A 21949-nucleotide genomic window follows, 5' to 3' on the forward strand; every position below is an offset into this window, starting at 1 on the left:
CCGATAAGGAGCCGTGTGTGTCGTGTGGCTCACTGAGCCGTGATTGTGCACGATTTGTGTGCCGTGAGCTTGCCGTTCCTGTGAATAGATTCACTTGGACACTTGAATGAATCGATACACTGCTTCGAATCATGCACTCAGTAGCTTACACTAGTACAGGTACATAGTACAAAGATAGACAGCATTGCAAAGTAATTCGTCATTACCATAATAATAATAATAATAATAATAATAATAATAATAATAATAATCGTATGGCCTCACCTACCGTGTGCAGACATTTCAAGTTGATGCCATCTGGCTGTCTGCTCGTCAATTTTGACGTTCCGTTATACTCTAGGCCCACTAGATGGCAGAACAAGTAAACCGAAACTCTCTTGGGCGTCTGTGGCTGAGATTTAATTAATTTTGTCGGGTAAACACCAAATGTGTCACCAGAGATCTTTTACATGCCGACATCGTACGACATGAAGTGTCAAATGGACTTTTTTCTGCCCTTCAAAAATCCGACTACCTCTCCCGGGTTTGAACCCGCTATCTTGGGATTCGGAGGCCGTCACTCTACCACTGATCCACAGAGGCAGCTGTCTTTACCATGAAATACATTGTCGTCGTACATGACTGAATTACTATCAATATATCTTAGAGAAACTGTAATGTACATGAAACCGAAATTGAGTTTAATTTCCACGATACATTCTTCCTATATAAAGGAGACCATGTAGCTTATCCACCTTCATTTCAGCCACATAAATATTCAGCAAAAATTGCAAAAATCACATTAGAGGACAAATACAATTTATTTAGGTAGAAATAGTCTGGAACATAGATTAGTGAGGTTGGACATCCTGCCCGTCATCATTCAGGAATCGCTGTTGAACATACTGTACTTGTCAAAACTAGTAAGTTTCTATTTTACACAATAATAGTGAAATGTTGATGAAGACGACATACACCCAGCCCCCGTGCCAGAGAAATTAACCAACGGTGGTTCAAATTCCCCACCCTGTCGGGAATCAAACCCAAAAGCATGTTCACTGCAGCTATTGTTGACTGGATATTTCTTCTCTTTAAAGAACAGTGAGTACCACGAATTAATATCCTGTTTTGTTTATTCCTGTAAACTTTGTATGTATGGTTTTGGTTCGCCAGTTCCTAGCGTTATCTACTGAATGAAAACTTTGTAGACCAATGGATTCAGTTTTATGTTTATTGCCTTCAGTCGTCACGACAGTGCTTTCAATGACAACAGTCGCTCAATTACAAATCCTGTCGAACCTAACCTAACCCTGCGACAATCAGTGGTTTTCGACGGATCACTACCTAACCGGTCATTATAATTTGTTTTCGGTGGATCACAACCAAACCTGTCCCTATCAGTGGTTTTCGGAAGAATACAGTAGTTTTGTCACAAGCCAATACAGACTCTTGAATCAATGTGTGAAAATGGGAAAGTGTAGAAAACCCTCTTCAGGAATGCCAATCTCAAAGTCCATAGTCTTTTTAGTGTTGTCACACAGCTGAATTTCACTTTGGAGGTAATTGTAAAAAGTCATATATAGGCTCTACAGATACATAGTACATTACCAATTCCATCTCGATTGCTATGAGACGCACACTGCATAGTCGTTTCGCTCTATAGATAAATCATATTATAGTGAAAAAAATTTGTTTAAAAAAAAAACATGTCTGGCATGAAGGTCCAGAAGGAAAATACTTTCATTGGAATTCTTATTTATGTGTTCACCACCCTAGTAAGTTTAAATAAACCTTATAAATACTTTGTAAGACCCATTCTCGAATATGGATCTGCATGTTGGGATGCGTACAGGATGGGTTTAATAAATTCCCTAGAGAAAGTTCAAAGAAGAGCGATGCGTTTCGTAACTGGGAATAGAAGGAATACCATTAATTGGGAAAGTCTTGAATCTAGAAGAACTAGAGCTCGCCTGTGTGGTCTTTATAAGAGCTATACGGGAAGGGCTGCTTGGAGTTGTATTAGGAATAGGTTAGAACATCCCTCATACTTATCGAGAAATTATCATAAGCATAAAATTAGGGCCAGAAACCAGCATACGGATGTGGGCAAGTTTTCCTTCGTCAACAGGACCATAAGGGATTGGAATAAATTACCTGCGGCAGTCTTTGATAGATTCCCTTCTGGTATCAAGTCATTTAAGGAGACCATTTGTGTAAAATGAAAAGTAAAAGTTGTAAATTACGGGCACTGAATTTGTGATTTTCTGCTTGGTTTCGATTGTGAAACTGGGAGGCTTTTTCTTGTGGTATTCTCTTTCCAGGGAAGTGCTTGCTGTACTCATGTTTTTGTAATTGTTGTTGTTCTTGGTTAATTAACAATGTTTTTAACTTTATTTTATTATCACTTGTAACGTTAAGCTAGTAGTAAGCTCAGTCTATAGTTTTATAAGCCATAGTGGCAAGTATTGGAAATAATTAAATTGTGTATGAAACTGTACATGATGCTGGATTTAGAATGACTAGTAGTATTTCTTGTAATATTTTTTTTCCATGGAATTCCTTTTTGTACTTGAGTTGTTGTAGTTGTTGGGTAGTATGATTTAACTTCATTATCACTTGTAGTGTTAAGCTAGTAGTAAGTTCAATCTATAGTATTGTAATTTGTAGTGTTAAGTACTGGAAATACTTAAGTTGTGTGTGAATATGTATATAATGACACTGGATTTAGAAAGTTAAATTAGTAGTATTTCTTGCTTGTTGTAATGTTGTTGTTGTAGGGTAATTACGGTTTAACTTCACTTTATTATCACTTACAATGTTAAGCTAGTAGTAAGGTCAACCTATAATATTGTAGCCATATTGTTAAGCACTGTAAATACCTAAGTTGTGTGTGAATTTGTATATGATGTTGCTCGATTTAGAATATTAAACTATCAGTAATTCTTGTTATATTTTCCTTCCATATATCTGCTTCTTGTACTCTTGTTGTTTGTTTGTTTGTTTGTTGTAGTTGGGTAATTATGTTAACTTTATTATCACATTACTGTAAGTGACCGTTGCCACCAGGATATTTCCCATTTGCAATTTATTAATAATGTATTAATAATAATAATAATAATAATAATAATAATAATAATAATAATAATAATAATAATAATAATAATAATAATAATAATAATAATAATAATGAGTGACAGGGGTTTAACATAATTTGGAAGGAATGTTTTGCGTATGATAAATGAGTACCAGGTTAACTATTGGGGGCAAAGGCGGTCATGCATAGAGCTAACCACTCCATCCCACCCCACCAAGTGCCAACGTCATGGATAGTGGAAGCCTTCACGTTCCACCCTTCCAATGGCTTTCATGGTTTGTACGGAGATGACTTTGCTTTTTGCTTTTTAAATATTAGTATTCATGTTTATTATGTTTGTTTATTCAAACATCTGCTTTGTAATTCAGTGACCATGGAATGGCTCTAAATGTTGTAAATTATATTTATATTTACTTGTATTTATTTCCTTTTTCCTTATTGCACACGTTGGTTGTTGTTATTATTATTCTTACTACTACACATCGCTTAACATGTAAATAAACTAATATTTAATGCAGTAAATAAGGCTTATCTCTTCGGATTCATTTCTTCGTTGCATATTCGTTTTGCTATGACAACATGACTTCTTTATAATATAAATAAATATAAAATTAAAGTATTTCTTCCCAAACATATTTGTTATACGTGCAACAATCGGAGAACCAACTAGGGAAGTACCTCTTACTAAGGTGCATAATGTTTTTGCATACATGTATAATTGAAGAATTGAAGATCCATATACAGGTAAGTGGGTCACCCATGTGGTAGGCCTATTACGCGTCATAGGAAACTGAGTGAACTGGCTGTGCAGTTTGATCATATTGCTGTGAGCTTGGTTTCAGGAGATGGTGATGGATTTGAACCCCACAGTCGGCAGGTCTGAAGTTTTTTTCCCCCCGTCATTTTCATTTCAGGCTAGTGCTGTGTCTGTATGCTTATTTACATTTTAAATCCTAGCCCTCTTTCCTATCCAATTCTTGCCTCACAACCTGTCTTCATGTGATTTAAGCCAATATATATGTAAAAATCTGGTAATGTTGTTTGACTCATAGTGCTCCTGTACATTGGTTTCCGTAATGTTGAAAGCTTGAGATACACCAACTTGTAAGCTGAAAGTATGTTTAAAATGCCAAATGCCGAAAACCGTAAAAGTTCTTAGTGGGATGTAAAGCTGTTAGCATTATTATTAACAGGAAGGACATATGTCTTATGTGGTAAGTCCTTGAACTTGCAGAAATCGCAATGAATTATACAATCTATATTCACTCCCCCCTTCCTTTAAAAATGCAGTTATAGTAATGCATACATCAGAATAAAGGCAGGAAATGTTTAAAATTAATTTAAGCGAGTGAAGGAGAGAATGTATGACTAGCTCAGGTTGGCGGATTCGGGTTCGGCAGTATTTGAAAGTGCTCAAATACGCCAGCCTCATGTCTAGATCTACTGGTACATAAAGAACTCTTGCGGGACGAAATACTGGCACCTCGGTGTATGTGAAAACGATAGAAGTAGATAGTAGAACTAATATTCAATTCTGCAGTGAGCTTGAAAGCTGACCTAATTTCCGTTCACGTAGCTTGGCACATTAGTATTCCTATATGTTTCCTGATAACCGTGAAGATATAACCAGCCTGCAGGCTGAAAATATGCCCTATCTCTCTCCTTACTGGTTACTGGTATTGAAAAGAGAAGGAAATGTTCGCGCAAAAGAAAGGGAAGTCATTGGATGTCTGGAACTTTCGAAAATCACACTGCAAAGACTTATTAAACAAATTGCATCGTTTAACACGCCCCTCTTTTCAAGAATATGGTTATAGTATGCCTACTGTATATCAAAATAAAGACAGATATATGTAACATTAATTTGAGTGAGAAAGGGTGTTTATTTCCTTAATTTCTCATTGAGCGTGGAAACCGACTTAATTATGAATATCTTGATTTATTTCATCTTAACTTTTATCATTTACAAAAAAGAGAAAAGAAGAGCATCGGGCAGCGATATTTACTTTCTGGGGTATTTCATTACATGGCGATTACTATAGATTCTTGTGATTTCATTGGTATTCAAACAGATGAGACCTTACACATATCAAACAGATCCCAAGTTCGTGTAATGTTCCAGTTCTGCTCAAAACAGGGTCCCACAGAAAGATTCATAGGTTTTTATGATGTTTTGATTGATAAGACTGCATCAGGCTTATGAGAATTAATTGTCGATATTCTGCGAAAGTGGGGAGTGATTGATAAAGTTGTATGTCAAATATATGATGGGTGCTCCACAATGGCGAGAAGGCATGGGCGTGTTCAGCATTACGTTAAGTAAGTTTGCCCAAGGGCAATATTTCTACACTGTTATGACCACAAGTTAAACCTCGTTCTTCTCCATTGCTTCAAAACAATAAAATTAGTCAGGCTCTTCATTCATAATAATTTAACAGTGTTTCATTTATTTTATAGTAGAACCTCAAAAAGAGCTCATCTTCTGGAATCCAAAGGATTCAGACTTCCACAAGCATGCACTACCCACTGGAGCTTTCATTCGAGAGCAGTCCACACAATATTTTCACACTATGATGATCTAAGACAGGTGTTTTGAAGACATTGCAGAGAATGTTGAGGGTTGGGACAGTGAGTCGTACAATTCAGCTGTAGAGTTGCTTGCCATACTCAAGAAGGCCAATTAATTTATTTGCTCTGTCTCTATAGAGAAATTTTTATTTATACAATCTCTTTGCTCTACTGCAACACAAAAGCACATCTGATGTAATTCTGTGCAATACTGAAATTAGAAAAACGACCGGTATCCTCAAGAACATGCGATCAGAAAACACTACCTTCTTGCGTTGAAAAATGTTGCAAAATAAATAGCGAGATAAGTGTAGGTGACGGAACATTCTAAACGCTCAAAATTTTAACATATGAAGTTCTTGACACCTTAATTATACAAACGTAAATGCGGTTTGGTGATTTTGAAAGCAGCTAGATTGTCGAGTTGTTGGATCCAACTCAGTTCATAGTTTACAAAGAGAGTTTCCCTGCTATTAAACTGAACAGTCTTATAAACATTTACCCCATTTTTAACAGGGAAAGATTGGAAAATGATTATTCCGATATAGAAAAACATTTGTCCCCTCAAAAACGTTTACATTATATTGTCCTCAATGACCTCAAACCAATGTATGTGGAAGTGTCAAAATTAATTTGTTTAATATTAACATTTCCTGTGACCACAGCTTCCTCTGGAACGAGTATGAGCATTCTCTAGAGCAGAGGTTTCCCAAAGGCGGCCCGCGGGCTGCATGTGGCCCACGAAGCCATTTTTGTGGCCCGCGAGAGCACTATAAGAAATAATGTGAAGAAAAGTCGCAAAAATATTTAATAGCTCGCTCAAAAACGTATTAATTTATATACACCATATATACCCAAGTCAAAACTAATTATTCTTTAATACTAGTTCCTCTTTTCAAGTATTCACTTGTTCTCAATAGATTATTTTTAATTTTAAAACATTTAAAATCCAAATTCCATGTAATAATGTTGCTATTTTTGCTTCCCACTGACTACTTTTGATGGTTTTTGGAGACGCTGAGGTGTCAAAATTTTGTCCCACAGGAGTTCTTTTACGTGCCAGTAAATCTACCAACACAAGGCTGATGTATTTGAGCACCTTCAAATACCACCAGACTGAGCCAGGTTCGAACCTGCCAAGCTAGGGTCAGAAGGCCAGCGTCTCAACCATCTCAGCCACTCAGCCCGGCTCCCAATTTCATTCTTTTATGCAATTTTAAAATAATGTTTTAAGCAATTAAAATTATCAAACCCTCATTTCAATTGAACTATGCATATTATTTCATAACGGTATTTCTGTACTATTTGCAGAATTTTACAAAAATTGGCCTATTCAAGTGCGGCCCATGAACATGACTAAGGTTTCCAAACTGGCCCTCGAGCCCTTACAAATTGGAAACCCCTGCTCTAGAGGATAAAAACATACTTGCGTAATACAATGAACAATGAAAGACTCAGCAGTCTTAATACCATTTCTATCGAGAAAATGCCTGTGAAGGAATTAATGAGTGATCGATCAAGTATTGAAGGACCGAGTGACTGACCATTTTGCAACCATGAAAACTTGACGTTTGGAACTACTCTACAAGAAACTTAAAGGTAAGATTTCCTGCCTACCCATTCATTAACTAATAGCTTCGCCACTGATTATTATAGTTATTTACATATATTTCAAGGTAAACAACCGATAGGGAATCTGCTATATGGGCAACAGCCCTAAATGTAGATCAGTGGAAATTGACTGATTAATAATAATAATAATAATAATAATAATAATAATAATAATAATAATAATAATAATGAGGTACATCAAGGGTGAAATCTGGTGTCACTCTGTCACCTATTCTTGTCAAATAACCCAGATGAATCGCCATCAACAGCATCACATGCCCTCACTGCAGAGATTCGGAAGTGAAACCAGATGTCTGGCATGCAATATAGTGATTAGAAATTAACCACAGCATCAGAACAATAAAGACTCGACACCTTAACGATCATGGCCACCAGGTGGGAAAAAACCTGCACATTCATTCTACAGAGTCACAATTAGGAACAGTTTTCATTTTCATTTAACAACTCCAATTGACTAGCTGTTGGGTGACAACGGAAACGATAATATAACAAGTGCTATATCCTCGTGAGTTTCAGAATAACGCCGCCTCAGTACCTTAATGTGAGAGAGAGAGAGAGAGAGAGAGAGAGAGAGAGAGAGAGTTTTTCTTGTTTCTATGCAAAATATACAGTAGTTCATTGTATAGGCCAAATAAATTAAACAGAAACATTCTGGATGCTTTTAATTTCTTCTGTAAGTATGTTAGGACCATGTCAGGGAGTGTGAAAATCTCTCAGTAAAAAAGCAGAACACACTCTTAAACCCCCCCTGTTCCCCCACAAGCCGAAATCCTCTATAAATTAGATTCCGTAGTAGAGATGCCAATCTTCAAAGGTGGTTGTCCACAGTACCATGGTCTGTTGGAGATAAGGGAAGGTTATATTCACCCCAGTGGCATATCCTGGATTCCCCACGGAGGCATGCAACTAGTACTAGTTACCATGCAGTAGCACAATGTATTTAGTAAATTCCCATTCTACTCACCCTAATTAAATGTAGGTGAATTCGACCCTACTATTCTTTTTTCAGAATTCCTTAGTGACGTCACTGTAGAAGTTCTCACATGCTTTCAACAAGATGTTGTTGTTGTTGTTGGTGCTGTTTTCCACAAATTGTAGATACAATTCAGGAATAGTCAATGGAGAAAGGACATAGCCCCACATGCACGAATGTGCCTCCCTCCCCACTATAGACATCATTCCTAATGCAGAGAGACGACTTTGACTTTAAGAATTGCGGATGGAAGGGCCAATATACACTATTTATAAAGCTCACCAAGACCACTATGGAGACCACTGGTCAATAGGAACTTCTGGATTTGTGCCACAGTCTTATCTTTAAAGTGTTCAGAAGTGAACATTGCCCTAATTTCTGATTTAAGCTGTACTGTATCAAAATATTTTCCATTGACTTCAATCAATTTACTGAATTGCTCTTTAGGAAAATCACCACAAAAAAAAAAAAAATTCTTACAATCACTGTGTGGTGCCCAGAAAAATTGTGTGAAATATTTCAGCTTAGAACTCTGGCCTGTAAGGTTTAATTATCTAACATTCAATATTGTGCGAATTTCTATTAAAGAATTATCGTTCATAATTACATGTGCTGCATGTCAGTACTTCGACAACATTGTCACATAGCAATAATTTCAAACGCAACGGCTATATAGCCTAATAATTGCATATATTTTCAAATTGATTTTATTTTTATTCCGCGTGATTTAAGGAATATGAAAAATGCCCTTTTAATCTGATGAAGTGACACAGATAGGTCTTATGGCGACGATGGGATAGGAAAGGGCTATGAGTTGTAATTGGCTGTGGCCTTAATTAAAGTACTGCCCCAGCATTTGCTTAGTGTGAAAATGGGAAACCACAAAACTATATTCAGGGCTGCCGACAGTGGGGCTCGAACCCACTATCTCCCGGATGAAAGCTCACAGCTGCGTGCCCCTAACCGCACGGCCAACTCACCCGGTTTAAATGTTTTTATTCCACCTTATATGCCCTAACTTTTCTATTGGATTAGCCTATAAATTACGTTCAGTCAAATGGAATGATTTTTTTTTTTCTCCACACTAACTCTCTTAAGAGTAGGGTGATGTTAATATTTGTGTTATTTTCTTATTTGTTTAGCCTATACAAGAAAGCCAATACTACTGTAAATTGAATAGATCTGTTTGCTCAGTTTAAGTGTATGTTGGGTAGTTTTACTCAACTTGGGGAGCTGCTAGAATCAGTGTTGCCAACTCCACAAATTCTAGATACAATTCAAAACTGGTCAATGGAGAAAGGGCATAGCCCCACATGCACGAATGTGCCTCCATCTCCACTATAGACATCAGTCCTAATGCAGAGGGTTTGGGTTAAAATGTCACTACATGAAATTTTGTGAACTAGGTCTACATGAGGGGAATATTGAAATATTAAATGGATGCATAACTACAAGATACCTAATAAATGAGAAGACTTAGGTTTCTCTTCTGGTGTAGTTGCAATTGGAATATGCAGCTGAGGTTCCTGTCTTACACAAGGCACTTTCAGAGAATTCATAATATTACATGAAACAGGTCTTCCTAACACTGTTAAGTGCGTTTTTGGCGTGAAGTCTGGTACACATCTTTATTCAAAAGTTCAGCTGACTGAAAGGACCTTCTCCCTCTGCATTAGATCAAGGTAGAAAAATACTGGCACTTATTTGAATGGATTAACAGCAACAGAGTATAAATTTTAAAAAACCTCCACAAAACTTTTGGCTGGCTATCGTCGTAAAGGCCAGTCTTGGAAAATGGAGCAGCCACATGGGATACGTACCGAAGAAAGCTCATCTCGCCAGTGGGTAATCCGTGCTTGACGCTCGACTGTTACCTTCATACCTTGGACATTCCGACTTTCTCCGAAGCTGCTGACAGGCAGCAGCGGGTAGCACGTAAATGGTGACAAAGTGACATCATGCAGAGGGTTTCAGAACTATGTCTACCACGGAATGCAATTTTAAGATTGAATGCATTACACCCTTAACTCCTCTATTTGCTGTCTCTTTCTTTCTACAGTGGATTAGATGGCGAGACTACACCAGCACCACATGTAGTCAAGCAACGGAACTAGTGCAGTTGTGCGAAACTTTTGAACTTCTGAGAGATGAAATTAATAATACTTGCCTTGAAACAACCTAAACCGGGCGAGTTGGCCATGCGCATAGAGGCGCGTGGCTGTGAACTTGCATCCGGGAGATAGTAGGTTCGAATCCCACTATCGGCAGCTCTGAAAATGGTTTTCCGTGGTTTCCCAATTTCACACCAGGCAAATGCTGGGGCTGTACCTTAATTAAGGCCACGGCCGCTTCCTTCCAACTCCTAAGCCTTTCCTATCCCATCGTCGCCATAAGACCTATCTGTGTCGGTGCGACGTGAAGCCCCTAGAAAAAAAAAAAAAAAACACAACCTACAATCATACTTCAGGCAGGTCCTTGCCCTATCATAATGCATGCAATGAATGCCTTGCATGCAAGGAAAATACGCCCCTGATTCAACCAAAAAAATGTGAATTAACATTCATCCCGTATAACACTAATAGTAAAAAATAGATGACAATGTCCTGAATTGCCCTTCCAATGCATTCTTACTCTTCATCTTTCCTGGACAGTTACCATGTCCTCCATGTTTACATGGAAAAACACACTCGCATATTTCACAAAACACGTGCTTCAGTGAAATTTTCGATGAACAGGCATAAAAACTTTCAAACTCTTCCATATACCACTTTCAATAGTGTTGATTTCCTACAAATTCATTTTCGTCCACGATCACTCAGCTCTTCATTGTTTTCAAATTTACACAATATTTTATTTTGTTCTATACTTCACAGAAATACATGCAAGCTCTACCCGACAAAAATTTGCAACAAAAGCACTCATTACTAAATTATAGAGAATAGAATATAAACAGCTAGGAATTGATATTCATCGAAAAAGGTTATCGTTATATTGTCATTTCTTTACCATCTATTTTCTAAACGAATCTCCAATCTATGAACATTCTTTTTCATGCTCACAAGAGAAATAGAGAATTTATAAAAAGCATTTCAATTTCATAAAATCAGTGATAATCAGTACCGCTTCCGTATTGCCACAGAACATGAGAAAAACCAATAGGAATTATGGAAAATCCGTAGTAGTTGGCATCTCTGCCGTAGGTTTGCAACTTGCTTACAGATGTAAAGGCTCCTGTAGGGGTAGGTAAAAAAACAAGATGCCAGCTATGGACAGTCATAAATCACCATCATCTATGACAATTTCCAGCCTTCGGCCAGATGTGTTGGGAACACGAGCTCTCCACTGTCTTCTGTCTGCTCTTATTCTGTTCTCTTCTATTTATCTCCACTGGAGTCCTCTGGCCTGTACAACCTCCGTAACTCTTTGCAGCCATTTATCTGTCTCTTGGCCTTCCTCTAGGTATCCCTCCCTCCATTCTCATATCAGACATCCTTCTCAACAAACTTACCTCATTCATTCTCTGCATATGCCCATACCACTGTAATCTTAATCTTTTGATTCTAGCTGTCATAGGTTCCTCTTTCACAGCCTCTTCTCACTCCTTCATTCCTCTGTGTACCTAATTTTGACACTCCATTCCTACTTGTAAGGAACTATCTCTCAGCCCTGCACCCTACTTTTATCTCTTTCCTTCGGTACCTGCTCATATCTCGTGCATAAGTCAGTATGGGCACATAGTATGTGTTATATAAAATCCATTTGCCCCTCTGTTGTACTTCTCTGTACATATTGAACTTTTACACATTTAAAGAACTGGTCTCTAACCTGTTCACTTATCAGGAAGTAGGTAACTGCCCGTGTGGGTGAAGTACAGTTTGAGTGCCCTAGGAATGCTATGGTAGGCATGAAGGCCCTACAGGAATCCTGAAAACATTATGGCTAATGAGGCTCAGGTGAAGTTACAACAGGCCTAGCAAGCCAATAATGTTATCAATTGCTCCAGAAACAAAGAAAAGTCATTAATGAAAACTCTAAAATAATCTACCAACAGAATCAGTGTGGGTTGTACAAACCGGGAACCCCCTTGAGAAGCTCCCCTGGTAGAGGATATATTTAGATGAGCAGAAATACTTTAGGTACTCCCTATCACACTATAGGCTAATAATGTAAAAATCCTGCAGTCCAAAACATCAGAGATGGATTATGAAGGTTTTTTTTTTTGTTACAAGTTGATTTACAACACAACACAGATAGGTCTTTTGGTGATGGTGGGATGGGAAAGGACCAAGAATGGGAAGGAAGCAGCCATGGCCTTAATTAAGGAATAGCCCCAGCATTTACCTGGTGTGAAAATGGGAAAGTGCAGAAAACCATCTTCAGGGCTGCTGACAGTGGGGTTCGAACCCACTATCTCCAAAACGCAAGCTCATAGATGTGCGCCCCTAACCTAACAGCATGGCCAACTCGCTCGCTTGATTAAGATGTAAAAGCGATCTAACCTTAAACTATAGCATACTCATTATGAAACAGCAGTTGGTCAGGCATGCCACCCAGTCATTGTAAGTTATATGTGAATAATCAAAAGGACTAGCTTTCCAATCTACTGTTTGTTTTAAATCAATGTTGTTGTAGGCTACTCATAAAACTAAGAAGCATCTTCATCCAGCTTCAACATAGTTGAATTTTTCTATCCACAATCTTCAGATAAAGACTTGGATTATAATTTTATTAACAAATGCAGTGACAAGCCACAAAAAAGGTGCAAGGAACAAATTACTATAATTTAAAAAAAAAGAAGCTGTTATTGATGCAATCTCTTACAGGCATAACTAAGACATAAAGCAGCTCGAGAAGTAAACACAACAAAAGAAGGTAGAATTAAGCCAATACTGGGTGTTACCAGTAACTGATCCAACTGTTACTGTAATCTATACAAATAAAATCGTAATGACCGTGTCTGTATACCGACTATTTTGGCGAAATTTCCGTACAGTTAACCATTTCAGGTGTAATAATGACCATTTGCATATTTTTTTTAGCTTTGGTGTCTGTGTGTCTATAACATGAAAACTACTGGATATATTTCTACCAAACTTCATATTTAGAAACCAAAACCATGATTATGCACTCCCACAAAATAGACACAACCAAACTTAATGGAAATCAATTTCTAAACCTTTTTTCTCAAGTGCATCATTTTGATATGAGGATTAATAAGGGAGGTATCATTAACAGACCGTTTTTCGATACAAGTCCCACCAGACTTAACTCAAGAGCCAGTGTGTGTAAAGCGTATTTCTTATAACTTGAAAACTACTGAAGATATTGCAATGAAACTTTATATTTAGCATCCACCTGTCCAAAGGTAGGTTTTAAGGTCCATACCATTTCAAATTCCCAGAATGGACTGGAGGTTTATAGGGAACTGAAACGGTGATTTTACTCTCTCACAATAAAAACAAGACCAACCTGACTGAAAATTGATCAAACTTGATGGAAATCCATTTTTAAAACTTTTTTTTTCTTGTGGACATTTTTTAGACAGGAAGATTAATAAGGGAGATATCATGAACGGTCGGTTTTGCAGAAGGTATTGCATGTGGAGCAGATTCATTATCTATATAAATAAAATTGTGACGACCATGTGTCTGTGCATTGACTATTTTGGCAAAATTTTCATACAGCTATCCATTTAAGGGGTAAAAACGACCATCTGCATATTTTTAGCTATAGTTTCCTGAATGTCCTAAATTTTATCCCCCGCCCAAAATAAAGATTGCAGCACAATCTGCCAGACAAGCTAGAAAATTGAAATTAGGCAAAATTATACGTTTTAGCTGGTAACCGACAAAAAAAACTTCCAAGATCTTTAAATTTTTCACTTTTTATCCCCAAAGAATATCAAAATTTGGAGGCAATTTTAATGACGGTGCAGACCTTCGTTTTGAGGTATTTCGCAGCTAAACGGCAAGTCCTATCACAAAACGGATGGCAAAATCTCTGTTCAATTTGGAGTGATCTACAACATTGGTCCTATGACATTTCGTCGTATCTCTATTCCTAATATGTTAGATTTGTCTCTAATTCTTGATTATACCTACATTTTGCTCTTTGTACATGTATAATTCATAGTTAGAATCACTTATATGAAAAGTGGAATCATCTAATTCTACATGAACATTAGCCCACCCAGTATTCATACGTGAGCAAATTCTATGTTTGTAGCTGTCATATTAGTACCCAAAAGTAAAGCACTGTGAGAAAACCTTACCCATGTTTCACCCTATTCAACGTTTCTAACTCAATTTTACCCATAAATAGATGAGAGAGGAGAAAATATCTTAAGACCAGCCATTTAGACCGCTAAATGAGGCGTGTTATGGTACGATCCGTTTGTCGATGTAATGTATCATTTAGCAGCAGTTAATCTGGAAATGTGAAGGTTTGCAATATTGTAAACATGCATATACTTCGTATGGCGATCGATATTCACTGATGTCAACTTTTAGCGATGTAGAAAGGGTGTGTTTGCCATTATAATTAATATTTTACATCGATAGTGACTCTTAGCAGGAAGGCATCTGCTACTGCAATCATTACCCTCCGCATCGACTTTGACTGGCGGTAGAAATGGGATCCTTCTCCAACTCCTTTATAACTAACTATAGTAAGAAGAGACTACCATTGTAATTAATAATTTCCTTCTCGATTTGACTGGCAGAAGTCAAGGAAGCGTGCAAATTTTTTCTTTCAAGACTCCCCTAACCGACTGTGTTTGGGCGTAAGCAAGTGTGCCCACCATTATAAACAAATTTACCCATCTAAAATGTGACTGGCATTAGGCATAGTGGCCTTTCTATTATATTGGAAACTCACCACTTCGGTGTGACCATCATTACGAAAAGGGGCCTGTCATTATAATGATAACAGCCAACCTAATTTTGACTGGCAGTAGGGAAGGTGCCTGCTATTATAATAAAAACTCCTCAACTGTAATCTATCTGGCAGTAGGAAAGGACGCCTGCCATTGTAACAAAAACTCCCCAAAATCGATTGTGACCCCACAGTAGGTAATGAGGCCTCGCGTTACAATGACAACTTACCTATCAAAACTTACCTAATCGATTATGAATGGTAGTAGGCAAGTGAGCCTGCCGTTATAATCACAACTCCGCAACTTGCACTTTACATTGGAAACAACGTACGGGAACCTCCCCCTGCTGTTTCTGGATAACGTTAAGAGACGTGCAATTTTTTAAAAAATCTTATACCCTGCATGTACAGTAGAAATCTTCAATAATGCACCCGAAATTCAGTTGAAGGCCAAGCATTAGTAACATAATGCATTACAAATACTGATGGTGAGTAATGTTGGTTACCCGGTTCCCTATAAGTTACCATGATAACGAGTACCTACCGCGAACATTTTCGCTAGGTAGATTGTCTTGGTTTAAGCTATTTTCTTCCTAATTATTGAATGTACCATCAATACATTCGGGAGACAGTGGGCTCGAACTCCACTGTCAGCAGCCCTGAAAATACTTTTCCGTGGTTTCCCATTTTTACACTAGGCAAATCCCGGGCCTGCGCCTTATTAAGGCAACGGCCGCTTCCTTCCCACTCCTACTATTTTCCTATCCCATCAACGCCGTAAGACCTACCTGTGCCGGTGCTACGTCACGCAAATTGAAAAAAAAAAAATTACACTACGAGGCTCGGTAAGATTCCAGTAGGTCTACCGGTCGAAGTACGATAAAAATGAATGCAATCACATAATCAATGAAGTAGGTTCAACAATGTTCAGCGTAAACGAAAGCTTGAATCCGTGCTATAGTTCGCACATTATTATTATTATCATCATCATCATCATCATCATCCCACACCCTGGTAGGGTCGCGGGTGCGAACGCTGTCGCATTTGTGGATTTCGCCCTGTTTTAAAGCCGGACGGCCCTTCGTAACGCCAAACCTAGTGGACGGATGTATTCACTATCGTATGATTTTGAGATGTTTCTTAGTGTGGTATGCTGTAACTGAAAGGGAACCTGTTAGGACAAAAACAAATATCCAATCCCTGAGTCAAAGTATTCAACCTTCTTCTTCTTCTTCTTCTTCTTCTTCTTCTTCTTCTACTTCGTTTTGCCTCATGACTGAGGCGTCGTGACTATCATAATATTCAGCCCTCTAGCCGATGAACCATACTCCGCCATTCTTCCCTGTCTAAAGCTTTCAATGTGGTTCCTCTGAGAGAACTCTGTAGGGGGCCGTTCACCATGTCAATCCATCGCGTTGGTACTCGTCCTCGTTGTCTGGTTCCCTGGACTTTGCCCTCAACAATCAGCTTTTGAAGACTAGGTACCATCTCTATGCATTATATGTCCAAAGCAAGGGCACCCATACCCAGGGGCAATGTGGGGCCACAGCCCCCCCTCTAGCTCTCAGGGAAAGGCAAAAATCTAATGTAGTCAGGTGTTTTCCTTGCAAGAAAATGATGTAAAAGTCAGTATTACCAAATACAGTAGAGACAATATGCGACACTGAGTGAGATATCGAGGGACAGCTATTGGAGCTCACTCTAGCGGATAGACCTGAATAGTACTGATTCTCTCATAAGAGCACGTGTATTTTTGTGTGAAGTTTTTGGAGTTATTTATGCGTTTTCAGTGAGTTGACATAATTAAATAGTAGCATGTGTCATTCCTTGATATCTCCCCTCAACATGAGGGGAAAGGTATGTGCTGCGTTTGGCTGCAGTAATTACGAAGTAGAGAAAAATGCACGGTTGTTCTTCAGGTTCCCTCGTGACAAGAACATGTAAGTAATATTGTGTTTGCATATATATTCTTCCAGTGACAGAGATTTTTATAGTACTTCATAATCTCCTGACCTGCTCGACCCATATTTTAACCGGCATAAAATGTAATATGCATATTTTATTGTATAGTGCAGCAGTTAACCTCCAATACCGATGTGTTGTTGTAGGTGTGATCTGTGGGTTTTGAAATGTCACAGAAGTGATTTGGATAAGGTGTACAAGAAAGAAGGGACGTTACGCTTATATAAGAATTATAAGATCGGTTCAGATCATTTCCAGGCCAGCGACTTTAAAAATCCTCGACTATACAGCCAAGGGTATGTTACATTTTTACTCTAATTGTGTGTAAATATTCCTCAAAGCATCACTATCGACAACATTTTCATACTTTTCTTTCTTTAATCCCTCTTCTCAGATTAAAGCCGGAAATATATAAATTTTCTTTCTGTTAGTAGGCTTCATGTTAAGAGGAAAATTGTCCAGCTTTTAAATGTTAATTCATTGCATCATGTGTGTAAGGAATGTGCCGATATTTTTATTGACAAGTGTCTTAATGTGATCATACAATGTTTTTTAAATGAGAAAAAGACAAATCCAACCGTAAAAATTCAGGCAGGAATGCTAAAGCTAAAAAAAGTAATGCATAAATGAAAGATCAAGCCTTTCACAGCAGCCCATTTCATATCTTGTTTATGTGTCTAATTTCAGTCTTTGAATTGCTTTAGCAACTTCGAAGTTAATATCTTAATACCACTTTCTTTCTAGACGTAATTTATTTATCCATTTCCGTATATACATTTCCATTGATATTTGAATTTAGCGCGATTTGTTCAGGTCAAGTCACTAGGAGCGCCACCGTCGAATTGTCTCCCATTTTAGCAAGGCGAAATGCGTGTCGCGTATTGTCTCTACTGTATTTGGTATTACGTAAAAGCGGTAGTACCGTCCACCACCAACAGGCAGCGGATACCGTAGGTATTCTACCGCAGAATACAAATCGCCATTCATCTTCAAAAATATTAATTACTACGTACCCCCCCCAAGAAACTGTTATATGGGCGCCCATGGTCCAAAGTAGCGTGCAATCCGCTGAGAGATCTTACACGATAGACGAGCTTTTATCTGAAGTTGGTTCGGAATTGATGTGTTCGTGCGATGAGCTGTCCAAGGAATCCTTAACATTTTCCTCCAGCACCACATTTCAAAGCTTTCTCTCCGTTCACGATTACGTTTGAGGATGGACCACGTATTCAACCACACGGGGTTAAAATCCCCCGACCCAGGCCGGAATCGAAACTGGGACCCTTTGAAATGAAGGTCGTGCGCTATCCATTCAGTCAAGAAGACGGATACAATCTGCAAATGCTTGCTCGCGTACCATATAATTAATTCGCTGAAAGGAAAGTTTGTTGAGCAAAACGCTACGAATACAGTACGGTACGGTACCGGTATTTAGATTACCATAATTGCGATTAGACACAGTTCAGTTCTGCAATGAAATACGTTTTTAGGCTTACACTTTCAACCAAAATAGTTTGTTTCATTGCCTACAGACGATATAAAATTCTCCCGTTTAAATAACCGTAACAACGTGGGTTAGGTAGGCCTAGGTATTTTTTTTAATACTCTCAGATGCTCCAAGTCAGACAATGGAGTTTCATGGAGTATCAACGGGATAACTTCGGCCACTTTCTTATATATTTTAAAAATTAAAATGTGAAATATTCCCTCTCATTTTATGAAAAATATAATATAAGTTAAGCCATGTTTCTTCTTCATTTTTAAATATGAACATACTTCTACTTGTTATTTAGTACCGGTAATGACTTATGATTATCGAAAGAGTGGCTGGAGTTACCCCATGGTTTTTTTTTTTTTTTGCTAGGGGCTTTACGTCGCACCGACACAGATAGGTCTTATGGCGACGATGGGATAGGAAAGGCCTAGGAGTTGGAAGGAAGCGGCCGTGGCCTTAATTAAGGTACAGCCCCAGCATTTGCCTGGTGTGAAAATGGGAAACCACGGAAAACCATTTTCAGGGCTGCCGATAGTGGGATTCGAACCTACTATCTCCCGGATGCAAGCTCACAGCCGCGCGCCTCTACGCGCACGGCCAACTCGCCCGGTACCCCATGTTTTGAGGTGACTTTGGCCGCCCTAAAAATAACTCGAGAAACGAAGTTTTCTTCGATGTAGTGTTACTTCGGCCACCGTGATTTTTTTTTTTTTTTTTTTTTTTTTACCTGCAGAGTGCCCAGTATCAACAATCACAAATTAAAACGATTTGGTGGTGAAACAGATGTATAGTGATCAAATTCACATTTTCCCCCAAAAAGAAACCATTTTATTTAGCGTACAAGCATTGTATGATATTACAAATTACACGTTGCATTGCATAAATATTTATGATGGTACAAAAAATAATAAATAAAAGGTACGGAAATCATAAAGCCCAACTGTAAGGAGAGAAAAGGAGGTCGGAAGAGAACCAATCTCGTAGACTGTCCTCGTAATACACTGTCTTCTAAATTAGAAAATAACTGGGCCGTCAATCAAGTTCTTAAATGTCAACTGATCCGTCTTTTTATCATTGAAAATGGGAACAGTCTTTCCCCTCCCTGACAAGATAAACTTCCCCATTTATTGTTACCGTACTGTGCCTTTATTAATCTCTTCTAAAGCATTCTTGAAGTAAACAGGGTTGTAATTACAATATCCGCGGCCACGTAATGTTTTCCTGTATGTTCTTGGCATGGCCGAAGTTACCCCGGAAGAGGGTAACTTTTATCACAAAAGTATTCCCTGAAAAACCTATCTGAATAAAATGCATCAAAGTGTGTTGATCAGTAACCAGAAGTACTAACATTTTGACCCCATAAACCACTGGAATGGATAATCGAATGCTGGGGCTAGAGAACAGTTTGTTTTCTGCTGTTAGCAGACAAAACAATAGTCGGGTCTGCGAAAAAAATCGATTGACTCAACAACGAGCCCGCCAATGTTATTTGGACTACCGACTGTTGATACAGCATTCTATTGTACTGTATGTGCATTTTAGTTGTTGCAAGTGGTTCATCTTTTTCAGTACAGGTGTAGGGGGCAGGAGAAAATAAGTGTTGCTGCTTATCAGTGGCCGAATTTACCCTGTAAGGCTGAAGTTACCCCACTTTACGTAATGAAGGTCCTTGAAAGAGTTGAACACGGCTACGATGGACCTTGAGAGACGCGATAGAGGGAATTTACAGTAGATACAGAACCATTTCTAAACAATTAAAGAGAGGCGGCTAAAAAAGTATTACTGCAAGTCAATACCGGTACCGTACTTCTATTATAAAGAATGTTTGCCTGAAGCAGTCTACAAATTGCACCTCTAGGCAAAATGTTCCATATTCAACGTGAACAAGGTTGGTGTTATTAACTTATAACACAGGTTATGTTTGTGGTACGGTCAGATTCAAAGACAACAGGTCTTTCCTAGTTACAGCAGTTTCCGACTCTGTTGAAAGTAAATTTCTAGGAACATAATCATGATTAAAAGGGAAGATATTATATATTTTATATACTGTCCTGTACCGGAACAACCGGTCGATACGATACCCTTTCAGAATTGTGAGCAGGTAAAAAAGGACGTAACATAAAGACCTACAAGTGGTATTGTCACAGTAAAAAAGTAACCCACATTACCCGTCAAATTTATGCGCGCCGAAATCATGCAATTCCAACCATATTAATTGAATAAAGTCGATAATTTCACAATACTTGAAGCCTTCGATCGAGCGCCGAGAGCTTTCTGTACAAAGCGTCCCCTTATAACCTACACTTGAGCTTGCATGAAAGTTCCATATCGGCACTTGAAATCACGTGACACCGTGTACAAACACTGACTTACTGAATTACTAAAACGCTTGCATTTAATTCATACAACCTGATAACAACATGAATTAATTAGGCAGTAGACTGTTTCAGGATTGTTATCGATAAACATAAGACTATGGATTTACTTACTTTTTGAAGAGACTGCATGTTCACAACTTCACTTTATGTAAACAGAGAGATAGCGTACGGTACTAAACCGTGACTCACTGCACAGACAACACAAGACTGAATCGTCTTCACCGGCAGTCATTAACAGAATCAAAGTGAACAGATCCGTAACTAATGTAGCCATAGCCATTGCCGCTAAGTCAACGCCAAGGTACCTCACATTGGCAGTAGTACACTGATACGATACGTACATGCTGAGGTAGGCACGTGCACGGAGTTGCCACATTCCTGCCACTCGATCGTTCCTATCAAACTCGGAATACTTGCGCAGATGTCTTTATCTTTTCAATTACACTAAGAAAGCACACCAGGGGTAGAAGATCCAGTCAATTAAAAGAAAAACATATTCTATAGCATCCATTACTGATTCCTTAGGGACAAGGATAAGGAGGAAAGGAATGGCATACAAAACTAGATGCTTAGCCACTTATACGGTAGGTGTAGAGTAATAGCACAACCGGCACTTCGTCAATCCGCACATTTCTTGGTCTCGGTGCATATTTAATATAAGTTACATGATGTCTTCATACGCAGATAACGTACGATACTTTAATGCGAGATGCCAAACACTAAAATACGGGATACTTGGTGTATAGAAACTACAAAAAGGCACAGAATATGCCAAAAGTAGGACCAATATTTTTAAAAAAAGGAAGGAAGAATATATCCGGCAACTCTGCACAATGTTGCTGTTCACTTTGCTGACTTACGTCACGTCTTATGCAATAGGGGAATCCCAGATCTTTTAGCCCAATATCCCGCAGTGTTGCCACAGTAGTACTTTCTTAATAGCTCTAATACTTTTCTTTAAATTGTTTAGTACGTCAATTCCAGTGGCGTAACGT

General features: G+C 38.3%; 1 protein-coding gene across 1 annotated transcript in view; it reads right to left on the minus strand.

Annotated features, from left to right (window-relative positions):
• Positions 1–21285, minus strand: part of LOC136875647 (uncharacterized) — a 124735-nt gene extending 103450 nt beyond the window's left edge. Inside the window, exon 1 of the mRNA XM_067149190.2 lies at positions 21066–21285. The gene's annotated coding sequence lies outside the window, so the exon portion shown is untranslated. The remainder of the gene's footprint in view (positions 1–21065) is intronic.
• Between the last annotated feature and the right edge of the window lie 664 nt (positions 21286–21949).

Source organism: Anabrus simplex, chromosome 6, assembly GCF_040414725.1.
Source record: "Anabrus simplex isolate iqAnaSimp1 chromosome 6, ASM4041472v1, whole genome shotgun sequence".
Lineage (NCBI taxonomy): Eukaryota > Metazoa > Arthropoda > Insecta > Orthoptera > Tettigoniidae > Anabrus > Anabrus simplex.